The 20,158-nt window shown below is 42.0% G+C and overlaps 2 long non-coding RNA genes across 2 annotated transcripts; one reads left to right on the forward strand and one right to left on the reverse strand.

Moving 5' to 3' along the window:
* Positions 1-99: 99 nt before the first annotated feature.
* Positions 100-19,345, reverse strand: LOC129207197 (uncharacterized). The gene is made up of 3 exons (XR_008577394.1): positions 19,250-19,345; positions 1,066-1,211; positions 100-967 (listed from the first exon to the last, which is right to left on the reverse strand). It is a non-coding gene; the product is annotated as an uncharacterized LOC129207197 (long non-coding RNA).
* LOC129207196 (uncharacterized) lies at positions 9,730-19,370 on the forward strand. The gene is made up of 4 exons (XR_008577393.1): positions 9,730-9,891; positions 12,793-12,915; positions 16,981-17,160; positions 19,256-19,370. It is a non-coding gene; the product is annotated as an uncharacterized LOC129207196 (long non-coding RNA).
* Positions 19,371-20,158: the final 788 nt, after the last annotated feature.

Genomic DNA, 20,158 nt, shown 5'->3' on the forward strand with positions numbered 1-20,158 from the left:
AAATCAAAATATTTTGATTTATTTAATACTTTTAGCCAAGGATATAGGCTTTTCTGCTGGGGCCACAAAGTCAAGGTGGGAAAGGAGTAACACAGGGGTGTTCGGTCACTCGTGGGAAAGATAGGGAACTGTATACGGAGCTACAGTCATTTGTGGAAGGCAGGAAAAATTGGAGATCTGATGGCAAGATGGGTTTTATATAGTATATGTTACATGTAAATCCCTAATATATTATCTATATGTTTCTTGGAACTTTGGAGTTAAACTTCCTCAGCTGTGCCCCTTTTGATAGTTGTGGATAGAGTTTGCGAGGTTAGGCCGTGCCCACGCCCGCTTCAGACAGTCAGGTCATGATTGCCCTTTTGGACCTCTATGCTCAGTCCCAACCGGAGATTTCAAGGGGTCTAAAGACATTGCCAAGGGAAAGAGCTGTTCAAGCAACACAGAGAGTACAGGGAGAACAGAGTGAACGCTCCCAAATCTGCTCAAAACTCCCCCAGGTCTGTCTGTGCTCTGTGTCTGCCCAGGAAAAGACTTACCTGGACAGCCAAAAACTGACTTGCGTTTGGACATCATCAAAGAACCATCTATGGACAACAAGGCTGAAGTGGCTTGGTCAGCCGCCAGCATGAAAGTACTGTAGATGGGAGCTGTGCCAGCATTAGCTGTATTACAAGGCAGCTATTTAGGAAGATCACAACAACTTTTGCAGGTACCATCTGTTTCCTTCCTTCTGGGTCGAGCCACCTCTCCCTGCCCTCAGCACACAAATTCACACTCCAGCACGCTCAGCACAGTGGGCACACTGAAGACTTCATGGGTTATGCTCAAACCTTCCTTCATGGTCTCAGCTCTTGCTGATACTAGCCACTGTCACATCCCCTCTTCTCGAGGCTTCCCAGCTGCATCCTCCCTTTCCAGGCAGCATGTGTCGGCCGTGCCTCACATGCCCTCCCCAGCTGAGCCCCTGAACAGTTCAGACGAGGAGAGAGTATTGATACCAATTCTTGTAAATATTTTAGTCCCTAAATGATTTTGTGCTTTAGATATCCTATGCTGTAATACCTTTGTAATCACGCTCCTTATGCCTTTCAACAACATCCTCCCGGCGCTGGCAGCTGTCGCAGCGCGCACCGAATCTGAGGCACTGGACGTGGCTTGGATCAAGTTGATGCAGACTGTGCTCAGCTCTGGGCTCCGCTCCTGTTGCACTGCAAACACAAAACCTCTCTCAGGTACGCATTCAGCTTTCAAAAACCAACATGCGACCTGAAAAATTATTTCTTTCATCTTAAAGTATGGTGGGGAGGGTGTTTACCAAGCTCCTTTTGATTAGTTTCCAGTTAATGTGGCCTCCACAAATACAGAAATGAAATTGTTTACATGTCTAGACTAAAGCTACATTTTTAATTGAGATGTTTTACTAGCAGTCATGATGGATGTACCAAATTTTGACTAAATGTCTGGAAGAGAGCTACGCTAATGCCTGTTTTGGGTGGCAAATGAACATAGGAGGAAAAAAAGCAGAAGAGGGAAGGAGGTATGTATATACAAGGGATGGCACGGTCTTTCAGAAGGCAGCAGAGAAGCAGATTCCTCCCGTATTTTTTCTATTACAAAAAAAAAAAAAAAAAAGAAAACCAGGACTTTCCTGAAAAGAAGTGACTTATCTCACTATACTGACCATGCAAGTGAGGATAACAGGCCGTTACTGCTATCAGTTAAATTAGACATACATTTTTGGTATAGATACTTCGACTGTGATAATGTATGCTAAGGCTCAGTATGGTTTCCTGCAAAGTCAGCTTAGGACAAAATACACTTAAGGATACAGAGGCTGTTTTACTGGGAAATTCTTTAAAAGTTGTGAAGCTTTAGTGTTTGGATTGTTAATGCATCCTTAAATGAAACGTTTGTTCAACTGGAAATTAAACATTTCTGAGAGGGTTTTTCATAGAAGACGCTGAGTGTTTACAGTTTGATTTTAATTCAATTGAAGTATGAGAACCCAACTTACAGAATATATTGAAGTGTCCAGTGTGAGAAAACTTAGATCTGATTTTTCAAGTGTATGTATTTTCAAGATGAAGTCTAGGTTTTCAAGTCAAGCAGTTGGAAAATAAGAAACGCACAAGTGTCGGACATCATTTTCCCATGGGTTTTCTGGCTAGCCGCAGCTCCCCTGCCCTTCAGGCCCCTCCTGTTCCTCCCTGCAGGTGCCAGTCAGTGTAGTACTATTCTCTCCCAGCAGTATTAGGGTACTCAGCAGGATTAACCATTGCCGTTCATTCCCTGTGCCGTGCTGGTTTCTCCACGTGACCTGGTGGCAACTGCTCCTCTGATGAGTGCCCACCATGAGCCACGCAGAGTCATTGCAATGTGCTGGTCGGTTCCTGGGTTTTTCCTCTGCTCATCAAAATGAGCTGGATGAGCTCAGCAAGAACCTGGACCACACTCTCCATCATCCCTCTGGCTCGTGAAAATCAGCTCCATGTTATGAGGGATAACCATGGCATATAATTCTTTTCACGAGTTGCTCAATCTTTATTTCTGAATTGTTTCAATCCTTGGCCTGTGGTGTTTTACTGGGAGGGTGTTCAAGAACTTTTCTTCTTTGATGGCTCATTTCCATCCAGTTTATGGCTATTTGCTATACGTATGTGTGTATATATAGTCATTTAGCTTAAATGGTTTTCATATGTTTCTAATGTTTAGCTCATAGTGTATTTATGGAAAGCAGCTATATTGCTTCTCAGGCTTTATTTTAGTAGGCTTAATGCAGCTAGTGTCTTCCAGTCTCTGTCATAAGACAAATTTTTCTGTTCTTACGCTTTCTTTTTTAAAAAAAAAAATGAAATAATCTTGCTTTAACAGGAAATTTCTGTTAACTCACTTCTTCTGTCCAAAATATCTTGGTTGAAATACACTAGGCTCCACTCGGATTCTTCCACAGCTGCATTCAAGTGGTTTAGTTATCCTGTGATCAACTAATATCCAAAGCTTTTTCTCCTATTCCGCCATTTTTTTGCTGAGTTCCAAGCTCAAGGCAGAAGTTCTTGCTCTCAGTTCCAGAATACGTTTTTGCCAAATTTCATCCTGTTTCTATTTCAATGTGCAAGTTATAAATTCTTCTTTATCCTTCTCATAGCGATTATGCCTCCCAGTTTTTGGGCACCATCATATTTTGTTGATATTCTCTGGGTCTTTGTGCCAAAGTCACTAATGAAAATATTAAATTATTATAGTTCTTGAAGAACTCAATAGCTTACCTTGTTCAAGTTGGATATTCTTATTTTATTATAATATAAGCACTTGTGGACCTGCTACTGCCCCTTAGCGATACTTAAGTATTTCTGGAAGGAGAGACTTACCTTGAGTTATATAATTGATGGCTCCAATGTAAGATTTTAACCCTGAAATCATAAATAAGCATTTCCTCAAAATAAAAAATATTTAAATCCTAAAAATACAAAGGGGATTTTTTTGAGTTAGTTGAGACAAGGTGACTATGCTGGAGATATAAACAAACCAAGACCAACATCTGTCATCAACAAAAATGGTATTTGTAGTTGAAATCTGCCATCCTTCTAAGTTTGTTTAGATCCTGCAATACTTAATCTTTTCATCATGAATCTCAAAACTTTTCCAGTTTTCCAACTCTGCTTAGTGCATGCAAGAGGTTTGTCAGGGATCATGAAAAATTACAATCTTTCAATAATTTCAGTTAGGTTTGAATTTCATTTTTCAGGTCAATTGAAGCTTCTAACTTAGCTTAAAATTTAAGGAGAATGAATTCATGAGAATTTCAGCTGCTTGCCTGACAATGAAGACTGTGTTCTTCTCCTTCCCCTTTTCATTGTGAACCAAAATGCACAGTAAAAGGGGAGAGTTTTGACGTGTCTTTCTTCACACGTTTAATAAGGTCAGGCTACCTTCTGCTGAAATGAAGGAGTCACAGCAATGAACTTTGCAAAAACTGATCTGCATTGTCTTAGGAAAGAGAGGGAGTGGGCCGCCTTTTTTAGTGGATGAAGCATGTCAGTCATATATCTTTTATCTTTATAGGCAATGAATAAATCAAGAAAAAAAAAGAAGTGCTTTAGTTTTTATCAGAAAATCATTAATGTACTTCAGAGTATTAAAGACATATGTCAGTCTAACTAAATGGGTCAATACTACATAAAGACTTAGCTCAAATTGGAAACGTTATGTCTATCTTAAAAGAATGCAGTAATATGTGAGCCACATATTGCATCTGTTTCTAAAGGATGAGCTCTCCTTACCAATCCTTTTCATTCCAATTCACTATTTAACTCTTGGTTGTGATTTTGTTTTCTGGCAAGTTAGTGTTAGATAAAAAATTGCATGAACTGTGTCATGTAGGTTCAAAGATGTACATACAAGCTGATGTTTTCTGATCATGTCCATTGCTTTGATGGCAACTGGCAACCATTACTGTAACACATTTGGGATTGTGGAAAAGTCATTACTGACACCGAAAGATGTATTTGTAAGACTCAAGACCTTCGTATTATAGTTTCTCTAACTCATTTTTTAATGTTCTGGATTGCTGTTGGAACAGCTGTAATCAAAGAATGAAATATAGTGTAGCAGTCTTATCGTAGAGATGTAAAAAGACATGATAGTTGAGTAAATGGCTGCTGTATTCATCAGTTTAAGGTGACACTGAGTTTAATTTTCACTCATTTGTAAGATAATGGGTGTTTTCTAAACATTTTTTTTTTCCACCTGCACTGTACGAAGAAAGCTAACAAACAAAATGGCCCAGTCAGAAATTGGAGCCGTCAGAATTTCATAAGCAGAGTTTTCCAGGTATTTTATCTCAAGAGCCCTAAACAAGGCCTAGTGTTCCTCAGGGTAGAAATACTGGAAACGGGAAAGCGATGCATCTGAGATGCACGTGGGTTTAGTTCAGCTCGAATCCTAACATTGTGTTAACTAATGATATTGTTTCTAATCCAAAGGCTTTTGCCGTTATGTGTGGGTATGATCCAGTATTCAATAAACAATTGTTTTGTATGAGTATTGGATTCTTAGGATAAAATTTGCCCTATGAAGAAGATGAGCATAAGCATTAGGCAAGACTTAAATGCCATTTTGGCCTTTGAAATGGAAATTTAATTGGTGCTCAGTCCTCCGGTACCAGGCAGAGGTCTGGGCAGCGGGAGCAGAGCCAGCATCTGGATGTGCTTTAACCAGCAACTCCGGGAACTGACCAAAAACCAGGTTGTCTTGAAGGGTGGTCTTTTAATAGACCTAGATGGTTTCTTACTATGAGTGATTATTTAATAAAATCTGATCTCCTGTAAAATTGTTCATAAGGCATTTTGATGTGTCAGTCTTTGATAGCTGTATCCTGCAAAAGAAGGCGTGCAGTCAAGTTATGGAAAGGATTACACGCTTCGACCCCTCCAGCAGCCAAGGGCCATCCTCAGGGATCCAAAATTCCCTTCCGGAGCTCCCTGAGAAGCCAGGTTTCAAGCCTGCAGGAAATTATGTTTTCCTCAAGTTTAGCTTGAGTTAAATCAAAACAAATCTGAATCTTTTTTTAGCAAAGCAGCTCTCCCAGCTGCTCACTGGAGTAGTCATTCTTATACTATTTTGTTGCTAATGAGTAATGGTTTTTGTAATGTCTGCATCTCAACTGGGAATTAATCGCCATAGCACCGGGGAACTGCTTTTCCAGGGAGCCACAAACTGTGGCTGTCTTGGTTTCAGTGAAAACGTGCTGAAACTGAGACACTCCAACAAAGCGTTTCAGGCCCACTCTTTCATTAGCTGTTTTTGTCTGATTCTGTTCCTGTGTTCACTTTTGTGTTTGAATTCCCATCTGAATTACCCTATGGCTAGTATAGCACAATGTTATTTTAACTATCATTCTTTATTTGAATTCCAGTTATATCCAGAAGAATCAGCTACGTCCATGAGCTATGAGTGCACTAGACATGGTCTCTGTTCCAAAATCTGGACCCCATAAGGTGAGACCGCTGTAGTATCTGATCAAGATGTATTTCATCCCATATGGTTTCCTCAGACCTTGCTACTTATAATCTGAATATTTACATTAGGGTGTGAGTTCCAAGAGAATGAGATAAGCTGTGTTCCTACAAAGACTCGCCCTATAAGGTGCCCATGAGATTCCAAAATATAAATAGTACACAAAATTGAGTGGCATGCACATGGCTATAGAGCAAACCAATGGCAGAGCCAGGAAAACGTCAAGTTAGGGAAAAGTGAGGGATTCCTAACTCGTGCGGTCTCCACTACTTGCCCTGAACAAGCAGAAGAGGCTCTCAGACTTTTCCACCTGGAAACCCCTGTGAGGTCGAATGAAGGAGACAGACACTCAGAAAATTATGAGTTAATGTAAGTATCAAGGAAGATAAACAACTGATTGTCCTATACAGTGCATTTTGGTAGTCTGGGAAAAAGAATAGTCTTTCAGCACCAAAACCAGTACATATTGGTAACAGTGCACAGGCACACAGAGCTCTGGAAATGTAAGATTTTCATTCTTGAAATAAGGAAATAAGACAACCATCTATTTGCAAGTAGGGGGAAAAAATTATGTACACGGCTGTAATCTGGGGAAGTATTTCACTGCAATCTAATCTAGAACTAATTTAAAAACATCAACAACAACAAAAAAAAAAGAAAAATTGCATCTATTAGCACCTTTTTTTTTTTTCTTCTTTTTTCTGTTTTGATACAATCCGGCAGCTGTGTACAGGCCTGTTGCTGTGGCATATGCCGCAGTGATATATGTCTGTGACTGCTCGGGGTGCTAACAGAGGTTGACCCCCAGGCCATCTTTGCCCCCTGGGCGTTACAGAGCTGCTGTCCCTCATCCCAGTGCTGCTGATGCGGGCTCCCAGGAGCAGCACTGGGCACAGCCTCGTGCCACACCGCGAAGGAGCGCAGCATCCCCTTTCTCTGGGGCTCTGGGCCAAGGCAGTCAGTCTCAAGACACTGGAGGTGATTAATCACGTTCTTCTTTCAGAGGAGGAGGAGGCAGCTCAGCAGCGCTCCCTTTATGCATGTGATGCTCAGTGAACCCAGCAGGGAAAGCAGTATGGGTAGAAAACATAATGCCATGATTTTCCAACTCTTTTTAACTTGTCTTCTGGTAACTTGCAGGACTGTAAGTGTCTTCCTAAGCAATAGGTATTTAGGCAGATCTACACTCAAGCTAAGCACACACATAAAGGTCAGGAACTAGGTTGCATGCTTTGCTCAGGACTGGCATATCTTGATTTCATCACACCACCTCTGCTTTATTTCTCCTCTACTATTAGTTCACTGCAGCAGTGAATGCAACGATGAAAATACCACTGCAACTTCAGTTATTAATAGTATATAACAATTAGAATAATAATTTGATAAAATCCAGCCAGCTGCTGTTGGGCCTTTTGGTGCTGTGGAAACTGTTCTGGATCAGATCTGCCTAAGGCCAGCGTGACACCGGCAGTACTTTCACAACCTGAAGGGCTGCCACAAAATCACTCATCTACGTGAAAAGCCATTGCCATCTTCACTAGAATGTTTTCTTTCTGTCTGATTTTTCATCGAGCAAAAAGTTTAGCCATGGCATGTTAGAAATGCAACGAATGCAATTTAGTTTAGACCCCGTGATTAAACTTAATTCACTTAGAAGAAGCTGCTTACACTGGTTAATTGCTCCAAGCCGAAAAGGGAATCAGTACCTTCTGGCTGAGGCAAACGAGCAAATCTCGTGCTCTGTCTGAGGAAAAACAGAAAAAGGGTTATGAACTTCATCACACCTCAGATGTGATTCCACAAGCGTGTATTACTCTCACATGGTGATTTTTAATATACTTTTGTAGAAAATTTGGTAACTGAAAAGGATTTTCTTCTTATTTTGCAAAAGAAATTTGATACATGTTTGTGCAGTGTGCAAAAAAAAAAAATCCACAAGGAAAAATAATACCAAGTTTGTGCTTAACTTAGAGCACTTTCTTGGAGTTAAACCCTCAGGTAACCGACTCGCTGAAGGATGGGCCAGATCCATAAAGAAAGAGATCATTTACAGGCTCCTGAATTTCTATTCCATTAGCAACAGATGGTAAACACAAATATATAAAAAAAATATTTTTGCAAGTACATTTGATACTGCCTCCTTAACTTTTTACAGAGCTGCTTCACATGTCAGATTTTCCAGAGGAAAGAGCTAGGCTAGATCAGCAAGTTTGCTGGATAGGCATTCTGTAACTATATATGGATTTAAAAAGAAAGTTAAGACATGGGAGGCTTGGATAGTAATATTTCGCAGCTATGAATTAGCAAGAACTGAGCTTCTTTCCATGAATTAGTGCAAACAGAGGTTCGAGGCAGAATTGTTTTATTCGAGAGGAAACTGAACTTGAGCCGGGTGCCTCGGTTGCCCCGTGGCCAGGCGAGTGGGACCTTCCCCTTCCCTGCTCCCCATGTTCCAGCATTCCCAGCCCCACCGAAAAGAAACCTGCTTGGGAACAGCGGTTGTTTTGCTGATCAACTCTGCTCAGCACTGAAAATACTTTTTAAAAGTAACAGCTCTGAAAGAGATGGGTTGCTTTCTGCAAACGCCGTGGACTGTTTAGACGTATAATTAATGTAGTCTTGCACTTATGGAAACTTGGCCTTTCTGCTTGGGATGGTTTTGGCTAAGGGTGTGTTCTTGCTGCTTTTTTTTAGGGAAGGAATGGCTTGTTATTTATTGCTGAGCGAAACGGCAAGCGCTATTAATATTGCAGTGCTGACAGAGAAAGCATTTTCCCAGTTTGCTGTTCTTTTTTCTCTTTCCCTTGAAATGCTTGTTCTCTTTCCATACACAGATGCAAACAGACCGAACGTTTCCTGCAAAATAAGGCAAGGAGTAGAAAGTAGCAATAGCAGGGTTATCTTGTTGATGAAGAGACATATTTTATTGTATGTCTGCACACGTCAAAGCGTAAAAATGGCTCCGAGACAAGAAGTTTCTGTGTAAAGGTGTTTGCCTGCAGCCAATTTTATGCCGTGCTGTCTAAAGATGACAGGTATTGAGGCGTGAACTGGTAGAGTAGAAAGTTTTCTGACTCCCGTCTCCCCAGCTATGCTATATAAAGCTAGTTTTTTGCTCTGAGACTCGCAGCTCCGAAGCCCTTTTGTGAGTATCAGTTGCAGCGTTGCTGCCCTGCCCTGCCCAGAGAGCGAGAGCTCTGCAGGGGCTGGGGATGCTCTTTGGGGGCCTGAACAAGATCACTGAGCCTGCACGCACCAAAATTGCTATAATTTGTCAAGCTTAGGAAAAAAACTAAGAGTTTGGGGATATATATCTTTGAAGACTCTTTTAGCCAAATGTCTGATATTGGGCAGACTCACCCTACCCCCAGCAAACTGAACAATGCATACCAAATTTCAGGGCAAACTGAGTTCAAGCCCCTGAAACAGCTGACCTTTAAAGCAAAAATGCTTTGCAATCCCTGACTAGTCGAAGCTGCCACAACTGAGTCAGAGACACATGCTGGGAAAAGCGAACATGAGCGTTTCTCATTGCTATGAGAAGAATGATATGATCTCAACCTGATATTTTTCATTCCTTTTTTCTTTTTTTTTTTTTTTTTTTTGTGCTGGATGTTTACTGAAGCTCTGTCCTTCCTAGCTGATGCTTTAAATACAGGATTATGTTGCCTATAGCTTTTTTTTCCCCTGATATGAAGAGTATGGCAAATAGTCAAGCCTTTATTCTTTCATTTTATCCCTGTTTCAAACCCAGGAGCACTGGAACTGTGAAAATGTGAGCAGCTACCTAGAGTTGGACTAATATAGGTATGACAGTAACTGCAAGAAAGGAAGAAGGAGACTGGGCTGCTACAGGAAAGCACTACCGTTACAGTAAGCTTGTGAGCCTATAGTGAATTATATTGTGCAACCAGAGCTCTACAGCTCTATTTCCTCGTCAGATGAGCTTGAAGCCACAGTACGATAATTCAAAACATTGGTGAGAGGAAAGAAATGTAAGAAGGAATCATTTGAGGAAATATAATATTTTAGACTAAACTGTTAAACGAGATAAAGAAAGTAGTAGTTTCCTAAAAAACAAAAAATACCCAAATGCACTAGAAAAAAAAAAAACAAGAAGCAGAAAGTTTCTTATTCATTAGAGAAATAAAGAAGTCTTCATTTTTTTGGCTTGAGAAAAAATACTAAAGATGTCTGAAGTCTATTTTAAAAAAAAACTCTTTTAGAGCTTATAATGTAATTTACATGTTTTTCTAGGTAGAGATTGTCATTTTTTGTTGTTGGTCCAGAACTTAGTGCTGCAGGGTATTATTCATAAGCAGAGCTTGTTGGTGAAAAGTAAATAAGAAAGGGCATCAGAAGATAGTAAGGATTGCAACCAATAGCCCAGTGGTTCATCAGTCTGTTTTCTCACATTTCACATTCCCAGCATTTAAATGTACAGAGGGCTTAAACTGGTCTGGAATTCATGCTCTTTTTTGGGCTGCATGAGAGTAAGGCTGTGGTTATGCCCATACAAAAAGTCAAGCAGCGTAGGTAAAGCAGAAATGGCTAGCTATTAATATAAAGAAATCCTAGTGAGTTATATTTACGGGTTTCCCAGACACCACTCTTTCCAAATCCAGCAAATCCACTGTGAATGTGTCACCTTATTCCAATGCACAGGATTACACTAACTTCTTAAACTATCGTATTTGTAACGCTTAATGATTCCCTTCTCATTTTTCCTACATACAAGAGGAAAGTACCAGAGAAATAATCCTGTTCAACCTCCTCTGTGGTGTACTGGAAAAAGCACATGCGCCTGTTTTTAGAAGTGGTCTCGGCTAGTTTGAAGCAGAGAGATGTCTTTTTCAGTTGTTACCTGCTAGAGCTGTTGTTAACAATTGCGTTGTTCCTCTCAGGTATTTTGTTTCCAAGAGCTTGAAAGCCAAAAGCACTGGGGTTTTGACTGAAAAGGGGTTTTGGGGGAGTTTCAGGTTTTCAGTAGCGTGATTCTGGCTCTGAGTTATGTGGGGATTTAATTTTCCTCTGGGTTCCTTGGAAACGTTCTATAAATGGTTTAAATTTACCAGGCTGGTTGCTTTACTCTGCCTGGTTCCTCTGTGTGTGCTCTCCATAAAGGTTGCCTCGGGTTTTTATCACCTCATCATTGCTCCTGGTTCACTGATAACAGCTGGCGATAAAGGAAATCTCCGTGTAGGCTAAAGTCCCCCTGCTCCCTCAGTGCCTCTGTGATACAAACTGTTCAGATTTTTTTTTTCTTCCATGGTGGCTGCTGTTTAAAAAAAAAAGAACACATGGAAGACAAAATGCTTAACCTTGCCCATGTTATCATCCCCACAGGATATTTCCAGGGAGGATGCTTTCACCGATTGCAGGCTAGCTTTATACTTTTTTGTCCCATATTGGGACAGAACTTTGCTTGAAGTTTGAAACGGCACTTCTAGTCGTATTAACATAAACATAGCCGTGGTAGCTGGTGCAGCTGCAGGAGCGAGCTGTGAGCCAGCCAGCTCCGTGACTATTTGCTAGCAGCGTAGCCTTTGCGGTCTAGGACTCACTGCAACCTGCAGTGTCATGAGTGAAGCTGTGTAAATACCTGGGCATTTATCTCGAGCTGAGAGCTGGCCACAAACAGCTGCTATCGGTACACCCAAGATAACACAAGTCCAGAAGCTGTGCCTGTATAAGGCAACCCAGTCCGTTTTGACTGCTGGCAAAGAGGGCGGTAATCCCAAGGATTTCCCCAGCCCAAATCTCTGATTTATCAGCAAATGGCTTTCAGTCTGCAAGGTTATCATTCTGATAACTCTCCTGAGGACTAGGATTTCTACCTTCAGCAAGCAATGAGGTAGAAGGGCATGTCTAGCTGAACTCTTGATGGCGGTATTTTTTTTTTTTCTTTAAACTGATGGGTTGCTTCCCTGATGCCCTTCCAGTTCTCAGAAATCACTGGATTCATGCCACTACATCCACCATTTCAAAATTCAATTATATGTTGAATTTCAGGCAGCACTCAGGATCACAGAGAAATTCGCCATATTTACAGAATATATAAGCAATTACAAGACGGCTTCCCACTGCTATCTAGGAAGAGCAAGTGTCCAAGAAAAATACAGCAAGAATAGTACAGCTTGATCTTTGTTTGCTCGTATCTTAGAATAGTCACGTGGTTGATGTGGAGTGCAGCACGCATTTGCACCTAAATAATGATGGGATTCATCAGACCGAGGTCCTTTCTTCTTCTAGAGTCATATGCTAACAGTCCTGGAACAGATATTGTTATTAAGCAGAATTACAAAATAATCATTTAAGGAAGATAAGCAAGTGGAAGGGCAGTATCTGTGCATCATGTGCTAAACATAGTGCAGGGAGAAAAGGACCTAGTGATTCAGAGGAAGTAGAAGATGGTAAAAATAGTGATTCTCATCCCACTCTTGATTGGAAGCCACTGTGTTTTTTTCTTGGATAAATGCAAAGGGGAAAGGGTAAAAAAGAACTGTTCGGCTTATTTTCCCATGGCCTTTAGCAGTAAACCTTATCTTTGTGAGTGCTGACACAGTGCTGAGAAGGATCGCAGCCCGCAACCCCATCTGCCATGGAACAGGCATGAAGGAATGGGCTTTCTGGGCTGCATTTTGATGCCTAATGCTCAGTTCTGAAACCACAAACTTTCAGCACCCCTATTTTCTGCCCGTTGCACAGACACTTGTGGAAAGAGCGTTTGTTGGGAATGAAAAAAACCCTAACTCATTGGGATCTCTTGCACAGGTGGCACTGGTGTGGGGAAACACATCTCTCGAACAGGATGGCCGGCTGCTGTCTGGACGGTGGTGGGAGCACTGCAAGGATCCACTGCAAGGGTCCTTGCAACAGCATCTTCAGCTGGATCAGGTGAGACTCTCCAGGTTGCTTCACACTTATATCCAGCTGGGCTGTGGTCCCATGGGACCGCTCTGGCAAAGACATGAGCTGTTTCTATTGATTATCTTCAACTGTGAACTAGGTATCTCCTGACTATAGTAGCTATGTACAAAGACCATCCTGTGCGAGCATCTGTCAGAGCAGTTTCTACTGAACATTTGTAATTCCCTGTGCATGGTTTGGTCACTTCTGCAGGCAGAGGGTGTGGGTGGGTGCTGGGACTGCCAGGTTCTCCAGCTGGGCTGATACTCTGCATGCTGAACATGCAACTGGTGCCTATCAGCTGGCTTCTGCCTCAGGGGGACTTCTGGGCCTTCCTAGACTTCCCCTTGAGAGGTCCCACAGCAACAAGTGGAGTCCTGTGCTGTGCTGTGGGGTGTCTCCCTGTCCCAGGTCTGCCCAGACAATGGATGGAGATCTGGGGAGATCCTGGACCACCCCAGGAGCTGATGGCTGAAATGCGGTGGGCATATGTACAGGCACTGCCCTGATACCCAGCTACGCTTCTGTTGTAGCTATGGGACAAACGTGAATTTCATGTTATAATTTATTATTATAATTCAAATTTCACAGATCTTGCCACTCCTTTCATGGAGTGTTTCTGTGACAGTATTCATGCTACCACTGAGATTTAGTTTTGTTTGCATTTTTTCTGAAACAGACTCTTCTCTGAGTAGCTCTGGAACTGACTGGCTAAGATTATTCATATGGGCCTCAATTTCTTCAGCAAAGCAGTGAACTAAGTGTTATAATTTGCATCAGTAGGGTCAAAATTGCGCATGTCAGTGCTGTGTACCTTTAAAGGCCCTCTGAGCTTCCACCCTGCTGAAACACATCTCCCACAGAGTAACAGAATGGTTTGTAACCATTCTCCATGTTCCTTGTCGTGTTTAAGAGCAGGATGTGGCTGCTAAGGATTTGGCTGGTCTCTGAAGGCATTTGAGGCTTAGGTCAGCATGGTCCAACCAGCTGCCGTGACCACAGGCAGATCTGGCCCACTGCCCTTCTCCTGGAGGAGACAAGGAACAGCTGCTTGAGCTGCAAATGCAAACGGGGCTGCTGAAGGCTTCCTCCTGCACCAGCCCAGCCGTCGCTCAGTGGGAGTGATGGCTCCAGACTGGCGTGGGAGCACCCTGGCAGCGCTGCCAGCCCCGTGGCACGTAGGTAGCAGCAGCAGGGCTGCCAGGCTGGCACAGAGGCACGAGAGTCTGCTGGTGGGGAAAAAAGGCTGTGGTTAAAATACAAAATTTTGGTGAAATGGAGGCCTGGGGCAGCTACCTACTGAGCTACAAAGCGCTTAAGTTGTCAGCCTCTGAATTGGCACTATATATATATATATACACACACAGAGAAGAGATTCTGCTACAGAGTGTTTCTAGCTGTGTGCGTGGCTAAGAATTAGTGCAAGGAACGGATTAGTAGCAAGCGCTGTCTGAACATTTGCTTGTCCTCAGATATTTTAGCCAAATAAAAGGGATTCCATTCAAACAGCAAGGCAAAGTTGACTTTAAAATGAGGAGATGTGTATGGTTTAAATATTCCATAGTGATGTCATGGCGGGAAGTTAAGTCCTTTTTTTTTTTCTTTTCTGATTTAAACTTAATGGAAAGGGTAAGACAATATTTCAGTTGTACAGCTACTGCTATGCCCCTAAGTGGCGTGCTGCACGGAGCAGCTGGGTCTCTGCATGTGCTGCAATACACAGCACACATCCCCACGCACCCTTAGTGCAGAAGTCACAGTTCCCCTGCGGTTACGAGGAATTACGCTGCCATGATCCCATGGCCAAATACGGTCCACAAAAGTCAAAATGTACACATAAAAAACCCCACTAACTAATCCTTGCAATGTCCAGTGAGGTAAAACATATGTACCGTTATCTGTGTTCTACAAAGGGATAAGCCAAAAAAAGACAGAACGTGTCGGTGACTACTTATAAGATAGTCTTAAAGCCCCAAATCTAGGAATTGCTACTTGCAGTGCTTCCCTGGATGTCATGGCATTTTCTCAAGGAGGTAACCAGCCTCGTACATACTAACAGCAAACCAAATTTCTGTGCTAAATGCACACTGTGCAAGCTGCATACCAGATCAGGTTAGGTATTGATGGCAAAATGAAAGATGATTCCAGACTTATAATATATTGCAGGAATCACACTCAGTCTGATCACAGAAACTGTTTTAAAACTGGATTTAAACCCCGAGCGAGTGCTCAAATGCCCTGCAAGGCTGCCAAGGCTGTCCCTCTCCCGCACCTCTCTGTGCCGAACAGAGGCTGCGGTGTTACACAGCTGAGGGCAAGTGCTGCAGGGATCTGAGACAGCAGCAACGATGAGAAGTGGGGAGGGAGAGAAAAGAGGTACCACTACTCCTACTTACACCTACTTTTGACTCTGCATCTTTGTACGGGTCTTTGAGCTTTTTATACTTGGCCCAAGTACGACGAGAACAAATCAAGCAAGCAGCTGGACAAAGCCTTGCTATTTCTGACCTACACCAGCATGGGAGCATCCAAGTGGGCCTTGGGATCCAGCAAAGCTTTCAGGAAAGATTTGACACTTTCTTTTTCATGTCTGAGTGGTGCAAGTAGCAGCAACCCTAGATATTGGTTTGTTAGTAGATTACATTACTGAAAGGCAATGTTTTGATTATATTAAATAGCTGTCAGCCTCAGAAGTTGTTCAACAATTTGAACTGTTGATCTTTTACATGGATTTTTTCCTGAAAGAAAACATTTAGTTAATACTCACTATTAAATCAACAAAAAAGTACACTTTCCTGACATATATTCTCTTTGATCTTTGCTAATTTGCAAGCATCTCTGTCCATACTTGTCTTTATCATCCTCATAGTCATTGTGAGAAAATGCTATTTTCACTTTTTTCTGGCTTATGCTTGTTTAAATTTTGTTCTGATATGGTCAGCTTCCAGTATTACATGTGGTTTAAATAGAAAAGACACGGTGGTAAAACAAAATTTCTGTGATTATTTTGTGGGTTACCCTTAAATTGACCAGTACGGCTTCAGAAGTATAAAGCAATTAGTGGGAAAGGGAGAAAGGGCTGAGATGCCTGGAAGGAACATATGGTCAACCCATTTTCCAGACCTCCTCTCAGGAGATCACCCATGGTGTTTGAAACTTGCTGGGTGACCCATTGGTGGGGATGGCTGTACAGAAAACATCTGCTTCCTCAGACCCTTGGCTTGTTAAGGACGCAGCATACACTTCGCTTTCTGTATATAACTAGCCCTGCCAAGTTTAGTAGGACTGTGTACGTGAACACAGGTCAGTACGGACAGGAATGTGGCCTTCAGCCTTAATTTGTCCAAAAGCACAGATGGAAAAGCAGGTCCATTTTTTTTCTGCTTATGAATCTGTAGGAATTATTGTGTCACAGCGTGCTCCGACACCTCACAGTATATGGGGGATCAACGTGGTTTTAAGCAGGCACATGAAATAGATAACCAACAAATGGAAGGTAGGGAGGACAGCTTTGGAAGAGCCCCTTGGGGCTGGGAATGTGTCCTGAGTCCTGACCGTGTGAGTTCGGGAGTTCCCGAGAGGTAACTGAAAGGGTTTTCTCACATGGCAGTCTGCACAGGTGCAGCACTGGCCCTTCCAATGTCACTTCAAGCTTTCTCTTTGGTGTCAACATGACCAGGATTTAACCTTAAACGTTTCTAGTATTTTGGATAGACACTGCTCATTAATTTGCAAAAAAAAAAAACAAACCAAAAAAAACCCCAACAAACTCAGAATTCCCCTTTCTCCCTTCAGAAAGCCTATTACCGTTGCTCTCACCATGCCCTACACGCTCCTCTCAAAATGACATGCTGCCCAAAATGTTGCTTCCTAAGCAGAGAGACACATTTGCCTGGCTGGGCAAGGCACAGTCCCTCCCTTGTGTTGCCTGTTGAGCTTTTCTGTGCTGCCCTCTTTTTTTAAGAGGTCCAGCCATCTTTTGCTGGTTTTGACGGCCATGGCTGATTTACAGGTGATGAGTACTGAGGAACTCTTGGTTTGGGTCTGTTACAGCATCACAGAAATGCGTGCTGGCTGCTCTCAAAAGATCTGATGGTTAAGGCTGCCTGATTTCAAATCCTCCGCGAATCCTGGCACGGACCACCTCTCTCCAAAGAGTCACCCTCAAGATCCAGAGTCTCGGACTTGGCAATGGACCCTTCTGTCAACATGTGGTCCAAGAGAGGAGGGGAGGTAGGACTGGAAGGGTATGCCTGTGCTTTCTCACGGATCCTACTGCTGCTGACACCAATAGTGGTGCCCAGAAGTGTGAATTTGGGGAAACCACTGAGGACTGCTAAAATGTTGATGCTTCTAGAGGCATTACTTTAAGGTCTTAAAGTCCTCTTTGCTCATGTCAGAAGGAGTATTCACATTCAACACAGTAGTATATTCTGTTTATTAACTGTTATGCGTTAGCCTCAACAAGTGAGATACGGTTTTCTTCATACAGTCTTACCTCACCTACAAACCCTCCTGCTTCTAATAGACACGGGCAATATGATGAAAGAGAATATTTTGTGCCGTTCCAGAGAAGATTAGACACGTTTTTATTTGCTAATGCATTCCACTTCCCATATATTTACTGCTGTAACATCTGGGCTAAAAAAAAAAAAAAAAAAGATATTTGGAAACCAATGAAGTAACTTGGTAAAGACATGATGTCTCAAGGAGATTGCTATTGCATTACTGTGTGTTAATCACACATGGTGTGACTCTATATCCAGTTAGTTAGGAGTCCCAGCTTTATATATATTTGATGAAGAGAAGAAAATGGAATTTTTAATAGGAAAGCAACAGAATAAAAGGGCCTCAGTGCAGATAGTTTAGTCTCCAAATTAGATTTTATTTACTTTTTTATCATTACGGTTGTATACGTGAGGCAATGAAGTGTTTTATTTGCATTAGTTAAAAAAAAAATGTTTTAATCGCTCAGCTGTTCCTAATCAAATCATACAGCTAATTGCTTGAAAATGTTTGATGACCAAAGCCATTTATAAATGCTAGCACTTTTGTATACCTCAGCAGAAGTGAACTTCTGCTGAAAATTTGAGCCAGAAGTATTCTTTGCCGTGATGATTTTTCTCATGCAACAACTTTGTCCCGAGGCTAGTCATCACGTATCAATACCAAATAGCTGGTGGTCAAAGAGAACTCTTAGAAAGAATTACGCTGCCTGTAATTTGACTGACAATAGCAAATTCTTTTTTTGTAAATCATCTGGAATTAACACAATGAACAATCTAGGAATTACTACTGAGATCTGGAAACGCCTAACATTTCTGGAAACTTATGTTTCCAGAAACAACTAATGGTTCCTGTATTATTCATTGTGCTGATTCCCAGATGACTCGCAGCCCAAAAAAAAGAAAAGAGAAAAGGCTACTGTCTGCAAGTAATTTGCAAGCAAGCCAAGTGCAAGCAAGCCAGTTACAATATAGAGCAAAATATTTCCAAGATTTGTCTTTGACTCTGCCCTGCCAAAGGCCTGGGTAAAGTCCCCATCATTTTCAGCAAGACTTAGAGGAAACTTGTTTAGAAAATGCAGTCCTCAATGTCTCTTTCTGAGTATCTTAGTTACTAAGGTAGTTATTTTGTCCATTTACGCTGAAGCAGCTTTGGACTCCCTTTTTGTCACTGCAGCAGAAACACCACCAGCAAATGTCCAGAAACCCTTCTCAGAGGTGTGCTCACATTCTTGACAGTGAATTAAGCCTAAACCGATCCCTAAATGGAATAAAGCAAACAAAAGATTTTATAATGTGCAAACAATACGATTTAAATTATTGCCCTAGAATTAGTGGTCCTAGCTATGATTTATAACTTGCAAGTCTTCCCAAAAGCTGTAGTATGATGCTCATTGCTCACTTTAACACTTCTGAAAATCCTGTGCATGCATTTTCAGGAATGCGAGAAACCACCCCAAAATGAGCTTGAGTTTGCAGCCCATAGTTATGTATGATCCCAGCTGGACTACTTCAAAAGAAAGGTAGATGAGTTTTAATATATGTCTGAGCATGTTTTGGTTAGTGCATCAATCTTAGCAACTCCTTGTTAGTCCGAATTATTCAGTTTTGCAAGTAATCAAAAGATTAACAAACTACCATCCACGATTATTCAGAGTAATATTAGAGAGCTTGGCCTGATTCTTTGTAGGTTGGATCAGTTCAAATGTATAATGTTTTTTTAAATAGTCAGCAATAGGAAAAAATGAGCAAAATGTAGTTCTTTGAAGATAAATACATAAAAGCATACAAGTACGTTTAACAGCAATGTCTCTTACTTGCAGCGTGAGTGGCAAATCCTCCGACTGTGCCTGGATGGCAGCTCTGAAAGCGCAGCTTCCTGGGGCAGCGAAGGTCAGGCACATCTCAAAACTCTACCCTGCACAATGTGCTTTGGAGGTAAGCATGACGATAAGTAGAAAATGGGAGAACCCGTATGGTTTCATTACCCAAAGAAATCTTTGCTGCTATTCCCAGTGTTTTTACTTGTGGTGAACTGCTCCTTCATCGAATTTACATGCAAATGACTCTGGTGCAACAAGAGGTTAAGAAAACACGGGATATGTCACCCCTTGCCATCATCCTACGTGCAGACTTTATACAAAAAGGGAGGGATTTTGAAGTCCAATGCCATACGACACCAGGAGCATAACCTGCAAAATATATTATAAGACAACAGAGTAAGTAGTGATTTAGCAGGTTTGAAACCAAGGGTGAAATCTCACCTCCCACCAAAGGTATGGCACAGTGCCGGGGGCCAGCTTTTGCCCGGAGGTTATTGCTAGTATATCACACTGTACAACAGGGGAGCCAGAAACCGGAATATTCATTGCTTTTTTTTTCGCTTTTTTTTTTTTTCCAAAGCAATATTTGTGCCTCTGAATGTGTTTGCCTTAAGCTATTTGGAACGTGGGGTGAAAGAGGCCACACGCTCCCGCTAGTCCTTTCTGGTCGGCCATTGTGCTGCCACCTGTGGATTTATGACTGGAAACTTAATTCCGCAGGCTCTTCCTTGGGAGAAGAGCAGGAGGGGAAGGAGACGTGACCATGTAGTTGTAGACAGGCTCCCTCTGCTCTGAAGGCTGCTGGCGCCGGATAAACAGCGCACGTTGGAGCCATGTAACCCACAGAGGTGTTCTGCCTGTGGGTTGCTTTTGTAGAGAGGATGGGTTGTCCAGCCCTGCCTT

The sequence above is a fragment of the Grus americana genome, chromosome 5, assembly GCF_028858705.1.
Source record: "Grus americana isolate bGruAme1 chromosome 5, bGruAme1.mat, whole genome shotgun sequence".
In the NCBI taxonomy this organism is placed as follows: Eukaryota; Metazoa; Chordata; class Aves; order Gruiformes; family Gruidae; genus Grus; species Grus americana.